We start from the raw sequence: 15,185 nt of genomic DNA, 5'->3' as shown, positions 1-15,185 counted from the left end.
AGTGTTCAGAGTGGGGTCTTTGATCAGAATGGGGTCTGTGTTCCGTGTGGGATCTGTGTTCAGTGTCAAGCTTTGTTTATAAATAGATTCCTCAGACGAATTTATAAAGGATTCAACTGCTTGCAGAATGTCTAAGAGCGTGCGGCTCAAAGAGATAGAAAGAGGCAAAGCTCTCTGAAGAAATTGGTTTTATAGCAGCTTTTGAAGGCACTTGCAGACACCTTACAGACTATTTCCCAATTCGGGACTTATTAAGGATGTCTTTTCATTACTGGCTCTCAATATGTTACGGTCTGAACTCTGCACAGCAATATTATCTGAGATATTTAGTTCCCAGGGGTGAATGTTCATAGTGTTCCCCTCATGTGACACAGGTCCCTGTCTCACAGTTTGTTCTGGACACAATTTTGTGAGAATTGCGCCTTCAACAAAACAGAATTCTTGCTTCCCCCTCAGCAATCTCTGTTCAGTATGAAGATATATTTTGTCGATGAGGTGGCTTTGTTGCTAGGAATCCGAAGTAAGGAATTCAGTTGAAAACTGACCAAAGTGCTACATTTACAGAGAAAAACAGCTAAAATGGGGAAAATAAAAAAGCAGATTTACAGCATACTTAGAGAAAGAAGTAAAGTGGAGGAGAGGAAGATTCGATGGCGAAGAGGAGGGGGAAATGTAAATGACATATGTAATGTAACAAAGGTAAGTGCAGCCATGGAGGGAGAAGGAGAAGTGAGGGGAGAGGAACAGCATCGTCCAGATGTACAATAATGTTTCCTGTACACTGACAAAGACATCTTCAGAATGGTGTCCGTGCTCAGAGTAGGGTCCGTGTACAGACTGGAGCCTGTATTCAGATTGGGATCTGTGTTCAGTGAGGGGTCTGTGTTCAGAGTATGGTCCTTATGCAGTGGTAGTTGGTATTCAGTGTCAGGTTTTGATTATAAATCGATACCTCAGGATACTTTACAAAGACTGCACGCAGAATGTGTGAGAGAGTGCGGATTAAAGCGAAAATTGAGGAAATGCCCTTTGAAGAAATAGGTTTTAATGATTCCTTTGAGGGCACATGATCGGCACCTCAGAGCAACTTTGCCAATTCAGGGACTTATAAAGGACAACGGTTCCAACAGTGAGCATGATTACAATTCCTCCCACCCCGCATCCTATCGGTTCTGTTTCTAGAGTGGGGACAGTGTTCAGAGTGGGGCTTGTGTTCAGAGTGGGACAGTGTTCAGAGCGGGGACAGTGTTCAGAGTGGTATCTGTGTTCATCGTGGGAATGTGTTCATAGTGGGAAATGAGTTCAGAGTGGGGTCTGTGTTTAGAGTGGAGTCTGTGTTCAGATTGAGGGATGTGTGCACAGTGGGGAATGTGTTCAGAGTGGGGTCTGTGTTCAGTGTCGGTCTGTGTTCTGTGTCAGGCTTTGTTTGTAAATATATATCTCATATTGCTTTACAAAGAATTCAACTGCGTGCAACATATGAGAGAGAGAGAGAGAGTGCGGGTTAAAGAGATTTTTGAAGGAACTTGATTGGCATCTTAGAGCAACTTTACCATTTCCGGTACTAATGAGGACATCTTTCATTACTGGCACGAAATATGTTAAGCTCTGAACTCCAAATAGCAATTTTACCTGAGATCTTTAAGTGTCAGGGGTGAATGTTCAGAGTGTTTCTCCTCACGTGATTGGAGGTCCTGCCTCACAGTTTGTTTCGGACAGAATATTGGTTGAATTCGAAATTCAACAAAACAGTTAGCTACTTCCCTCTGAGCAATCTCTGTCCCGGATGAAAATATATTCTTTCGATGAGGTGGCTTTGTTGCTTGCTATGAAAAGTAAAGAATTCAGTTGGAGAATGACCAAAATGTTCCTGTTACTCACTCAGGCAGATAAATTGGTGAAAATAAAAAGCAGACTTAAAGAAGATTATTAAAAAGAACTAAAGTGGTGGGGAGGAGGATTCGGGGATGAAGAGGAAGGGGCAATGTAAATGACATATGTAATGTTCCAAAGGTGGGTGCAGCCACGGGGGTGAAGGAGAAGTGAGGAGAGAGGAACAACACCGAACAGATGTACAATAAAGCTCTGTCTTCACTAACACAGAAATCTTCAGAGTGGGGTCTGTGTTCAGAGGGTCGTCTTTTTACCAATTCAGGACTTACAGCCTCTTTACCAATTCAGGACTTATTCAGGGCATCTTTACGTTGCTGGCAGTAAATATTCTAAGGCCTCAACTCCGCACAGTACTTTTATCTCAGGTATTTAGGTCCCAGGGGTGAATATTCATAGTGTTCGCCTGATGTGACACAGGGCGCTGTCTCATAGTTTGTTCTGGATACAATTTTGTGAGAATTCCGCCTTCAACAAAACAGAATTCCTCCTTCCCCCTCAGCAATTTATGAAAATATATTCTGTCGATGAGGTGTCTTTGTTGCTCGGAATCCAAAGTAAGGAATTAAGTTAAAAACTGACCAAAGTCTTATGTGTACAGAGAAAAGCAACCAAAATGGCGAAAATAACAAGCAGGATTACAGTATACTTAGAGAAAGAAGCAAAGTCGCTGACGAAGATGAGGGGGAAATGTAAATGAAATATGTAATGTTACAATAGTGTGTGAAGCCATGGAGGGTGAAGGAGAAGTGAGTGGAGAGGAACAGCATCGTCCAGATGTAAAATAAAGTTTCCTGTACACTAACAAAGACATCTTCAGAATGGAGTCTGTGTTCAGAGAGGGGCCGCTATTCAGAGTATGGCCCTGATGCAGTGGTGGTCGGTATTCAGTGTCAGGCTTTGTTTGCAAACAGACACCTCAGATGACTTTACAAAGAATTCGAATGCACGCAGATTGTGTGAGAGAGTGCGGGTTAAAGAGAACATGGAGAAAAAGCCTTTTGAAGAAATTGGTTTTCTTTTGCGTCCACACGATCGGCACCTCAGGGCAAAGCTGCCAATTCAGCGACTGATTGAGAACACCGGCTCTCACCGCTACACTGACAACAACACCTCCCACCCCGCTTCCTGTGGGCTCTGTGTTCCCAGAGTGGGGACAGTTTTCAGAGTGGGCACAATGTTCAGTTTCGGTCTGTATTCGGTGTCAGGCTTTGTTTGTAAATAGATATCGGAGGTTGCGTTACAAAGAATTCAATTGCGCGCAGAATGTGAGGGAGAGACAGTGCGGGCTAAGGAGACAGGCGGAAAAACGAACTTTGAAAAAAAGGTTTGAAACAGGTTTTTGAAGGCCCTTGAATGGCAATTTAGATCAACTTTACGAGTTCTGGGTCTATTAAGGATAACTTTCATTACTGGCACGAAATATGTTCGGGTCTGAGCTCCAGACAGGAATTTTATCTGAAATCTTTTGTCCCTGAGGTGAATGTCAGGAGCGTTTCTCCTCGTGTGACACAAAGTCCTGTCTCACAGTTTGTTTTGGACAGAATATTGTTTGAATTCGAACTACAACAAAACAGATACGTCCGTTCCCCATGAGCAATCTGTGTCCCTTACGAACACATATTCTGTTGATGAGGTGGCTTTGTTCCTTGGTATGAAAAGTAAGCAATTCAGTTGGAAAATTACCAAAATGTTTCAGTTACTGAGTCAGGCAATAAAATTGGGAAAATAAATAGCAGATTTAAAGAAGATTTACAGAAAGAACTAAAGCGGAGGAGAAGAGAATTCGGTGTTGAAAAGGAAGGGGGAAATGTAAATGAGATATGTAATGTTCCGAAGGTGGTAGAGCAACGGGGGTGATGGAGAATTGAGGAGGGAAGAACAGCATCGTCCAGATGTACAATAAAACTCTGTCTACACTAACACAGGAATCTTAAGAGTGGGATCTGTTTTCAGAATGGTGTTTGCGTTCAGTGTGAAGCCTGCATATGGAGTGGGGTATATGTTCAGAGTGGGGTCTGTGTTCAGAGTTGGGCCTGTGTTCAGAATGGGGTCTGTGTTCAGAGTTGGGCCTGTGTTCACAGTGGTGTCTTTGTTCAGAGTGTGGTCTGTGTTTCGGCTTTGGTCTATGTTCAGAGTGGAGTCTGTGTTCTGAGAGGAGTCTGTGTTCCGTGTGGGATCTGTGTCCAGTGTCAGGCTTTGTTTAACAAAAGAAAACTCAGACTAATATATAAAGGATTCAACTGCGTGTATACTGTATGAGAGAGTGCAGCTTAAAGAGATAGATGGAGGGAAAGCTCTCTGAACAAATTGGATTTAAAGCAGCTTTTGAAGGCACTTGCAGACACTTCACAGCCTCTTTACAAATTCAGGATATATTCAGGAAATCTTTTCATTACTGGCGCTGAATACTTCAAGGCCTGAACTCCACACAATAGGTTATCTCAGGTATTTAGTTCCCAGGGGCAAATGTTCATAGTGTTCCCCTCATGTGACACAGGGCGGTGTCTTACATTTTCTTCTGGATACAACCTTGTGAGAATTACGCCTTCAACTGAACAGAATTCCTCCTTCCCCCTGAGCAATCTCTGTCCGCGTGAAAATATATTCTGCCGATGAGGTGGCTTTGTTGCTCGGCATCCAAAGGAATTGAATTGAAAACTGACCAACGAGTTATATTTACAGAGAAAAGCAACTAAAGTGGGGGAAATAAAAAGCAGATTTACCGCATACTTTGAGAAAGAAACAAAGTGGAAGAGAAGAAGATTCAATGACGAAAAGGCGGGGGAAATGTAAATGACATAAGTAATGAAACAACGATGGGTGTAGCCGAAGGGGTGGTGCGGGGAGAAGGAGAAGTGAGGAGAGAGGCACAGCGAAGTCCAGATGTACAATAAAGTTTCCTGTACACTAACAAAGACATCTTGAGATTAGGGTCTGTGTTTAGAGAGGGGTCTCAATTCAGAGTATGGCCCTGATGCAGTGGTGGTCGGTATTCAGTGTCAGGCTTTGTTTATAAATGGATATCTCAGATGACTTTACAAAGAATTCGAATGCACGCAGATTGTGGGAGAGAGTGCGGGTTGAAGAGAAGATGGAGGAAAAGCCTTTTGAATAAATCGGTTTTCTTTTGTGTCCACATGAGCGGCACCTCAGAGCAACTCTGCCAATTCAGGGACTTATTCAGAACACCGGCTCTCACAGCTACATTGATACACCACCTCCCACCCCGCTTCCTGTGGGGTCTGTGTTCCCAGAGTGGGGACAGTTTTCAGAGTGGGGGCAATGTTCAGTTTCGATCTGTTTTCAGTGTCAGGCTTTGTTTGTAAATAGATATCGGAGATTGCTTTACAAAGAATTCAACAGCGCGCAGAAGGTGAGGGAGGGACAGTGCGTGGTTAGGAGATAGGTGGAGAAAATAACATTGAAGAAACAGGTTTTAAATGGTTTTTTGATGGCACTTGAATGGCAACTTAGAACAACTTTATCAGTTCAGGGACAATTGAGGATGACTTTCATTACCGCACGAAAAATGTTCGGGTCTGAGCAAAACATAACAATTCTACCTGAGATCTGTAGGTCCCAGGGGTGAATGTTCGGAGTGTTTCACCTGATGTGACACAAAGTCCTATCTAACAGTTTGTTTTGGACAGAGTATTGTTTGAATTCGAACTTCAAAAAAACAGTTACCTCCGTTTCCCCTGAGCAATCTGTGACCCTTACGAAAACGTATTCTGTTGATGAGGTGGCCTTGTACCTTGGGAGGCAAAGTAAGCAATTCATTTGGAAAATGACCAAAATATTTCAGTTACTGGGCCAGGATGGTAAAAAGGGGAAATAAAAAGCTGATTTAAAGAAGATTTACAGAAAGAACTAACTTGGAGGAGAGGAGAATTCAGAGATGAAAAGGAGAGGGCAATGTAAATGAAATATGCAATGGTGCAAAGTTGGGTGGAGCCCTGGGGGTGAAGGAGAAGTGAGGAGAGAGGAACAGCATCGTCCAAATGTAGAATAAAGCTTCCTCTGCACTAACACAGAAATCTTCAGAGTCGGGTCTTTGTTCAGAGTGGGGTCTGTGTTCAGAGTGGTGTCTATGTTCAGAGTGGGGTCTATGTTCAGAGTGGGGTCCATGTTCAGAGTGGGGTCTATGTTCAGAGTGGGGTCCGTGCTCAGTGTGGGGTCCATGTTCAGAGTGGGGTCCATGTTCAGAGTGGGGCCTATGTTCAGAGTGGGGTCCGTGCACAGAGTGGGATTCGTGTTCATAGTGGGGACAGGTTTCAGAGTGGGGACAGTGTTCGGAGTGGTGTCTGTGATCATCGAGGGGACTGTATTCAGAGTGGGGTCTATGTTCAGTGTCAGGCTTTGTTTGTGAATAGATATCTCTGATTGCTTCACAAAGTATTCAACTGCGTGCAGATGGTGAGGGAGTGTGCGGGTTAAAGAGATAAATGGAGGAAATACCTTCTAAGAAAAGGGTTTGAAACAGTTTTTTGAAGGCACTTGATTGGCAGCTGAGAGCAACTTTACCATTACCGGTACTAATAACGACGACTTTCATTACTGGCACGAAATATGTTGGGCTCTGAACTCCAAATAGCAATTTTACCTGAGATCTTTAATCTCAGGGGTGAATGTTCAGAGTGTTTCTCCTCATGTGACACAAGGTCCTGCCTCACAGTTTGTTTCGGACAGAATATTCGTTGAATTCGAAATTCAACAAAACAGATACCTACTTCCCTCTGAGCAATCTCTGTCCCGTATGAAAATATATTCTGTCGATGAGGTGGCTTTGTTCCTTGGTGTGCAAAGTAAGGAGTTCAGTTGGAGAATGACCAAAATGCTTCAATTACTGAGTCAGGCAGGTGAAATGGAAAAATAAAAAGCAGATTTAAAAAAAGATTTGCAGAAAGAACTGAAGTATTGGAGAGGAGAATTCGGGGATGAAGAGGAAGGGGGAATGTAAATGGCATATATAATATTCCAAAGGTGGGTGGAGCCACGGAGATGAAGGAGAAGTGAGGAGAGAGGAACAACATCGCCCAAATATAAAATAAAGCTCCATCAACGCTAACACAGAAATCTTCAGATTGGGTCTTTGTTCACAGTGAGGTCTGTGTTCAGAATAGGATTTGCGTTCAGTGTGATGCCTGTGTGCAAAGTAGAGTTTATGTTCAGAGAGGGGTCAGTGTTCAGAGTGGGGCCTGTGTTCAGAGTATGGTCTGAGTTCTGAGTAGTGTCTTTGTTCAGATTGGTGTCTTTGTTCAGAGTGGGGTGTATGTGTGCAGAGTGGGATTTGTGTTCAGAATGTGGCCTGTGTTCAGAGTATGGTCTGAGTTCCGAGTAGTGTCTTTGTTCAGAGTGGTGTCTGTGTTCAGAGTGGGACCTGTGTTCAGAGTATTGTCTGAGTTCCGAGTGGTGTCTTTGTTCAGAGTGGGGTATGTGTTCAGAGTGGGATTTGTGTTCCGTGTGGGATCTGTGTTCAGAGTGGGATTTGTGTTCAGAATGTGGCCTGTGTTCAGAGTGTAGTTTGTGTTCTGAGAGGAGTCTGTGTTCCGTGTGGGATCTGTGTTCAGTGTCAGGCTTTGTTTATAAATAGATACCTTAGACTAATTTATAAAGGATTCATCTGCTTGCATAATGTGAGAGAAAGTCCGGCTTAAAGAGATAGATGGAGACAAAGCTCTTTGAAGAAACTGGTTTTAAAACAGCTTTTGAAGGCACTTGTAGACACCATAGAGAAATTTTATAATTCAGGACATAATAAGGACATCTTTACATTACTGGCACTAAATATTTTAAGGCCTTAACTCCGCACAGTACTTTTATCTCAGGTATTTCGGTCCCAGGATTGGATGTTGATCGTGTTCCCCTCATGTGACACAGGGCGGTGTCTCATAGTTTGTTCCGGATACAATTTTGTGAGAATTACGCCTTCAACAAAACAGAATTCCTCCTTCCCCCCGAGCAATCTCTGTCCCGTATGAAAATATATTCTGTCGATGAGGTGGCTTTGTTGTTATGAATCCAAATTAAGGAATTAAGTTCAAATCTGACTAAAGTGTCATATTCACAGAGAAAAGCAACTAAAATGTTGAAAATAACAAGCAGATTTACAGCATACTAAGAGAAAAAAATAAAGTGCAGGAGAGGAAGATTCGATGACGAAGTTGAGGGTGAAATGTAAATGAAATATTTAATGTTACAATAGTGTGTGAAGCCATGGAGGGTGAAGGAGAAGTGAGTGGAGAGGAACAGCATCGTCCAGATGGACAATGAAGTTTCCTGTACACTGACAAAGACAACTTCATAATGGAGTCTGTGTTCAGAATATGTTCCTTATGCAGTGGTGGTCGGTATTCAGTGTCAGGCTGTTTATAAATAGATGCTCAGATGACTTTACAAAGAATTCGACTGCACGCAGAATGTGGGAGAGAGTGCGGGTTAAAGAGAAAATGGAGGAAAAGCATTTTGAAGAAATAGGTTTTCTTTTGGGTCCACATGATCTGCACCTCAGAGCAACGCTGCCAATTCAGTGACTTATGAAGAACACCGGCTCTCACCGCTACATTGATTACAGCGCCGCCCACCCCACCTCCGGTGGGCTCTGTGTTCCCAGAGTGGGGACAGTCTTCAGAGTGGGGGCAATATTCAGTTTCGATCTGTATTCAGTGTCAGGCTTTGTTTGTAAATAAATATCGGAGATTGCTTTACAAAGAATTCAACAGAATGTGAGGGAGGGACAATGCATGGTAAGGAGATAGGTGGAGAAAATAACATTGAAGAAACAGGTTTTAATAGGTTTTTGACGGCACTTGAATGGCACCTTAGAACAATTTAATCAGTTCATGGACTATTGAGGATGACTTTCATTACTGCACGAAACATGTTCGGGTCTGAGCAAAACATAACAATTCGACCTGAGATCTGTCGGTCCCAGGGGTGAATGTTCGGAGTGTTTCACCTCATGTGACACAAAGTCCTATCTCACAGTTTGTTTTGGACAGAATATTGTTTGAATTCGAACTTCAACAAAACAGATACCTCAGTTGCCCCTGAGCAATCTGTGTCCCTTACCAAAACGCATTCTGCTCCTTGGTCTGCAAAGTAAGCAATTCACTTGGAAAATGACCAAATATGTTTCAGTTACTGGGTCAGGCTGGTAAAATGGGGAAAATAAAAAGCTGATTTAAGGAAGATTTACAGAAAGAACTTAAGTGGAGGAGCGGAGAATTCGCGGATGAAAAAGTAGCTATGAACCATACATTCGTCATAAGCCTCAATTTTCTGTTTCATTTTAATCTCTATTTCTTTACTCATCCAGGGAGCTCCAGCTTTGGGTGCCCTTCCTTTCCCCCTCGTAGGAATGTGTCGACTAAACAGACACAGAATGATCTGAGACTGACAGCACACCCATTTTAAACAGACACAGAATGATCCGGGACTGACAGCACACCCCTTTTAAACAGAGACAGAATGATCCGGGACTGACAGCACACCCATTTTAAACAGACACAGAATGATCCGGGACTGACAGCACACCCCTTTTAAACAGACACAGAATGATCCGGGACTGACAGCACACCCATTTTAAACAGACACAGAATGATCCGGGACTGACAGCACACCCATTTTAAACAGACACAGAATGATCCGGGACTGACAGCACACCCCTTTTAAACAGACACAGAATGATCCGGGACTGACAGCACACCCCTTTTAAACAGACACAGAATGATCCGGGACTGACAGCACACCCATTTTAAACAGACACAGAACGATCCGGGACTGACAGCACACCCATTTTAAGCAGACACAGAATGATCCTGGATTGGTTAAAGGAAAGAAACAGAAAGAATGAATAAACGGGTCATTGTCGGGTTGGCAGGGTGCAACTGGTGGGGTGCCGCAGGGATCAGTCCTTGGGCCTCAGCGATTTACAATCTATATTGATGAATTAGATGAAGGGACAGTGTAATGTGTCCAAGTTCACTGACGATACAAAGCTAGGTTGGAAAGTGAATTGTGAGGAGGACACAAAGAGTCTGCGAAAGGATAGAGACAGATTAAGTGAGTGGACAAGACGGTGACAGTTGGGGCATAATGTGTGGAAATGTAAGGTTATTCACTTTGGTAGGAAGAATAGAAAAGCAGAATATTTTAAAATGGTGGGGGACTATTAAATATTGGGGTTCACAGAGACTTATCCTTGTGCAAGAAACACAAAAATGTAGTATGCAGCTACAGCAGCTAATTAGGAAAGCAAATGGCATGTTGGCCTTTATTGCAAGGGGGTTGGAGTACAAGAGAGAGGAAGAATTATTAAAGCTTTAGTGAGACCTCACCTGGAGTATTGCGTCCAGTTTTGGCCTCCTTATTTAAGGAAGGGTTTCCTTGCCTTGGAGGCGTTGCAACGAAGTTTCAATAGATTAATTCGTGGGATGAGAGGGTTGTCCCATGAGGAGAGATTGAGTAGATTGGGCCTGTACTCCCTGGAGTTTAGAGCAACGAGAGCTGATCTAATTGAAACATATAAGATTATGAGGGGGGTTGACAGGGTAGATGCTGAGAGATTGTTTCTGGAACTAGGGGGCATTGTCTCAGGATAAAGGGTCGGCCATTCAAGACTGAGATGAGGAGGAATTTCTTCACGCAGAGTGTTTTGAATCTTTGGACCTCTCCACACCAGAGGGCTGTGGATGATGAGTCATTGAATATATACAAGGCTGAGATGGATAGATGTTTGAATTGTGATCAAATTCCATCCTATCTCCTCTCAAACTTCCTTTAACAGCGTCGGGTGCCTTATCTCTGAGTTCAGTGACTTATCGACCTCGGCTATTAAATTCAGATACAGATCCGTCTCCACAGTTGACTCGAAATATGGTCCCACATCCTCCTCTGTTACAACAACATTTTCACACCTGCCATCACTTTTAGAAACAAAATAAAATAAAATATTTTGTTTCTCCCCAAAACCTCATCCACCACAGCCCAGTCTTACAGATACTGGATCATATCTCCCAAGATTCTGACTTTCCAAATGTATTTGGAATGATTTGTAGATTCTGAGACATAACACACAACCTGAACTCCAATTCAGTGGAATGTTGACCCGTTCTCGTTTTTCTTCGCTTTTCATATCAAGTTACTTCTCCTGTCACTACTTCAAAACCTCCTTCCGTTTTCCTGCTAATAACTTTTCACTATTTCATAAATCTTCTGTTCCTGCTCCAACAGTTTTATTATTTCCACTCTCTAGTCTCAGATCCGGATATTTCACACGCTCCAGTCCTATCAGGTGAAACCCTCCCACTGCTCCATGTGCTCAGTCTGTCAAACAGTTGTTGTTTGTCGGTTCAGATCGTAACCATCCCTTCCCTTCTTCCTGAACTCACCCTGGTGTCCCAAAAACATGAACTCTTCCCTCCTGCTCCAGCCCTGCAGCCGCACATTGACCTGCCTCATATTGTCCTCCTTAAGCAGCCCAGCGCAAAACAATCCAGAGATCACCACCTTGAGGCCTTGTTTTTCAGTCTAGAGCTCAAATATTAATATTCCCTCTGTAAACCTAGCTCTTTCCTTGTTATTGGTTGCGGCCATGACTATTTACTGCTCTCCTTTCCTTCCCAGAGATGGTCCCACCTGTTCCAGGAAGTTAGTCCCTCTGACATCAGGAAGGCAACTTACCAATTGGGACCTGTTCATGGCTGCAGAAGAGTATGTTTATTCGCCTGACTATAGAATATCGCACCACTATCGCTCCCCTATCCCTGTGCCCAACCTGCCTCTCATACCTGCCCCACTCGGAGTGTCCCCTTACTCCCTGGTGTCAAACTATTACTCAGGAAGACCATCCTGAGTCCCTGTCTCTATCCACCTTACAGTCCCCAACACCAGTTATCGAGCGAACAGTTCCAGTACTGATGTCCCTCCACCTGAGACTGCACACTGCCCCATTAGATGTTCACTCACTTTCCTCTATCTGCACAGTATCTGCTCGGTTTTCTCTTCCTGATTGAGCGGCAGGTTCTTGTTCGTGATCTGAACCGTTTATCAGGACACAATTGATATTTTAAGGCTGTTCTGAACCAACCGGTGTCTATTCTCATTCTTGTTGATGATGTTGGATCTTCTCCCCTGTTTGGACCTTCAGCCATGGTGGTGACAGGCGTTCCAAGATCCTGATGCTCTGTAATGAATAGATTAATAGGAGGGTTAGACAGAAATATTAAAATAAGAAGGATAAAACGTCGCCTTGTCGCGATATCAAGTCCCTCCTCCCCCATCAGTGGAACAACTGTTCGCTCTGGAATTGAGCATTTCCCGACTGTTCCCAACAACTCTCCACATCGGGTGCGGCACAGACAGCTGCCCAGTGAAACCCAATGAGTCCCGCTGATCTCCACAACCCAGTTCCAGACGGCCGAGATTCTTCACTGGGAGCATCAATTGGTAAGATTTACTCACAGTGCAGGCCAACACTGGAATTATTCTGAGGGAGTGAATATTCTGGAGGGCAATTTTGAGCGAGGTGATGAATTAAATAATCCTTCACTCGGTTTTACCCAGTCTGGCGCTATAGTATTATTTTATTCACAGATTTGTTTTAATATTTTTGATTTGTTGAGTTTTGATATTAAATTCTGGCATTTTATGAACCTGATATCTATCTACATACACAAGATGGAGCTGGGTGTGATTTCTCTGCTCTCTATGGGTAGTGACATTGTCCGTGTGTTCATGGAGATGTGTTTTGTTTGATGCTTCTATTTGAATATATTTACCATATCTCTCATGGTATCAGCACCTAACTAATGAGCACTGGAGGAGGTAAGGAATTTTATACCATTCAATAATATTAGCACTAATGTATAATGTTATGAATCGTGTAACTTTAAACAGGTGTTGCACATTTATTTTTGGAGCATCTTGAGGGGTCTTCCAATCTCGGAAAACACCACAAATATATAATTTGTAAATTTGACTGCTGTTTTACAATCATTATTCCCAATTGTGTGTGTGCCTCGCTGTGTGTGCGCACAAAGGCAAGAGCAACCAATCAAACTATTAGTCACCGTAATTTCCTGTCCACACTGTGGAAATGTCAAAGAGATTAATCTCGGACAGTAATTTCATCAAACTATAGTTGAAGTTATTCTCTGGCATTAATGTACAACCAAGTTTGAGACCTTGTAAGATGCAGTTATCTGTTGTTTCATTCACTCTAACACGAGTGTAATAAAAGAAGAGCAACAAAAACTTACATTTACATGTACACTAATTACATTAGAGTTATCAAACACAAGATTAATTTGAGTGCTCAGTTATTTTTTTATATAAAGCCGAGGGAACGGGTCCTCCCACCTGTTGGTAATTTCAGTAGTTACTTTCTGTATAAAGATTAGTGATGGACCCTCCGACCTGTTGGAAATTTTAGCAGTTATTTTTTGTGCAAAGATTAGTGATGGACCCTCCTACCTGTTGGTAATTTCAGTAGTTATTTTTTGTGCAAAGATTAGTGATGGACCCTCCTACCTGTTGGTAATTTCAGTAGTTATTTTTTATGTGAAGATTAGTGATGGACCCTCCTACCTGTTGGTAATTTGAGTGAATATTTTTCCATAAAGATTAGTGATGGATCCTCCTACCTGTTGATATTAAAAGTAATTACTCAAATTCCTAAGATTAGCGATCAGGAACCACCTATCTGTGTGAAAGATGGTTTCAGCCCTGAACCGGTTTCCCTTTAAAACATTCCTGAAGTTTGTTTCTGTTTGCACGGAGCGGCCTTTCTTTCTTCAGTTGAACCAATTTAACAAATAACATCCTCAATAACACATTTTAGAAAAAACTGAAGTACCTGCTCTATTCCTCCACCAAATTCCGATTAAACCAATTAATTATAATTCATCAGGAACAAGTTTTGTCTCCGATTTTGCTCCTATCCTGTGATTGGATGGCGTTTAGTCCTCCCTCGGGTTACCATCGGTTGATTTTCCAAGGACCCAGCAGAGAGCGATTCTTGGCCATTGCGAATGTGTTAACCCTTTACTGAGCTGAACTGTGTGTTCGATCTGTCTTTGATCAGTTCAATAAAAGTGCACCGGGAACGAAACATTTCAGTGAGTAAAACGAGCGAGTGTCAAAGTTAAAAATAAATGCTTATAGAGTGAGAAAGGCCAGTTTCCCACCCGTGTTCACTGAATATCAAATTCTAACATGGGGAGGAGGCACATCTGGACGAGGATGGTGTAAATCTCCAGAGTTCATGTTCCTGCTTTCCGTCCTGTAACCGCTTTAAAATGTGTCTCTGGGGAGATTGATGGGATCCATGTTGGGATGAGCCCTGAAATTCCCGGTGTAAAGTCGCCGGCCTTCAGTCAGTGTCTGAGCGAACAATTAGTGAATTGTTCCATCCGCGAGGAATGGAGAGCTTGCTCCGCCGGGGAACATATCTGACCGCGGGAAGTCGGCTTTAGAAAAGAGGAAGGGGCAGAAAAAGTTAATTAAAAAAACAAATTGAAACAACATTAACCTGACCTTGATCCCGCAAGGATTTTCCGCCTATCAATGTCCGTTTAGATTTTGCAAATTATATCCTTGTTATTTCATTACAACCAATCGAGTAAACGTTCCTTGCTTTATTTTAGCAAGTTGCAAATTGTGAATTTGATCTGATCCTTGTTGTGAGATTCAAAGCTCCGCCCTCTGTGAAAGCTGCTGCCAGACATCAGGATGGATTTCAACACAAACATTCCTCATTTGTTTCAGAACAGGGAAGGCCTTTCTGATGGAATCTAATCGAACCGGGTTGACAATTCGCTGCCACGTCAATTGTGAACGAAGTTGGTTGTAAATTTTACTTTTTCTCTTCTGGTTCCAGGGAAGTTCAGTAAAACAGATACTTGGTTCGAAATAAATTGTTACATTTGCATCAGCGTCGTTGTTTGCTAAAAGTCCCATCGATTTTCTGATGTTTGCGCTTTCAACCCTGGGGCCAAAATCCAGTATTTCGTCAGTGAACTGAGGAGAGGCTGTTTCTCCAAGTGAGGACATTAACCATTTAACGGCCGAATCAAACTGTCGCTGAGCATCAATCACCTCAATCACTGGGGGAATGAGTACTGACTTTCCACAGTTACATTTATCACAGTAAATATTCAGCAGATAAACCAGTTACATCGTTAAATCCGGAAAGGGCCATTCCTGTGCTGTGATTGGTACAAGGATTGGATTTCCTTTATTTTCAGGGGGTTCACAGACAGAAATAAATAGCCCCTCCCCGGGATGGAAGT

The 15,185-nt window shown here is 42.8% G+C and overlaps 1 long non-coding RNA gene across 2 annotated transcripts in view; it reads right to left on the bottom strand.

Annotated features, from left to right (window-relative positions):
- Positions 1-14,341, bottom strand: part of LOC137307080 (uncharacterized) — a 42,962-nt gene extending 28,621 nt beyond the window's left edge. For both annotated transcript variants that reach the window (XR_010959021.1, XR_010959022.1), the window contains exons 1-2: positions 13,751-14,341; positions 11,863-12,079 (exon numbers count right to left, since the gene is read on the bottom strand). This is a non-coding gene — a long non-coding RNA (uncharacterized lncRNA). The remainder of the gene's footprint in view (positions 1-11,862; positions 12,080-13,750) is intronic.
- Between the last annotated feature and the right edge of the window lie 844 nt (positions 14,342-15,185).

The sequence above is a fragment of the Heptranchias perlo genome, chromosome X, assembly GCF_035084215.1.
Source record: "Heptranchias perlo isolate sHepPer1 chromosome X, sHepPer1.hap1, whole genome shotgun sequence".
Classification (NCBI taxonomy): domain Eukaryota; kingdom Metazoa; phylum Chordata; class Chondrichthyes; order Hexanchiformes; family Hexanchidae; genus Heptranchias; species Heptranchias perlo.
Note: the sequence above shows the minus strand (reverse complement) of the source record. Positions and strands in the feature narration are given on the sequence as shown.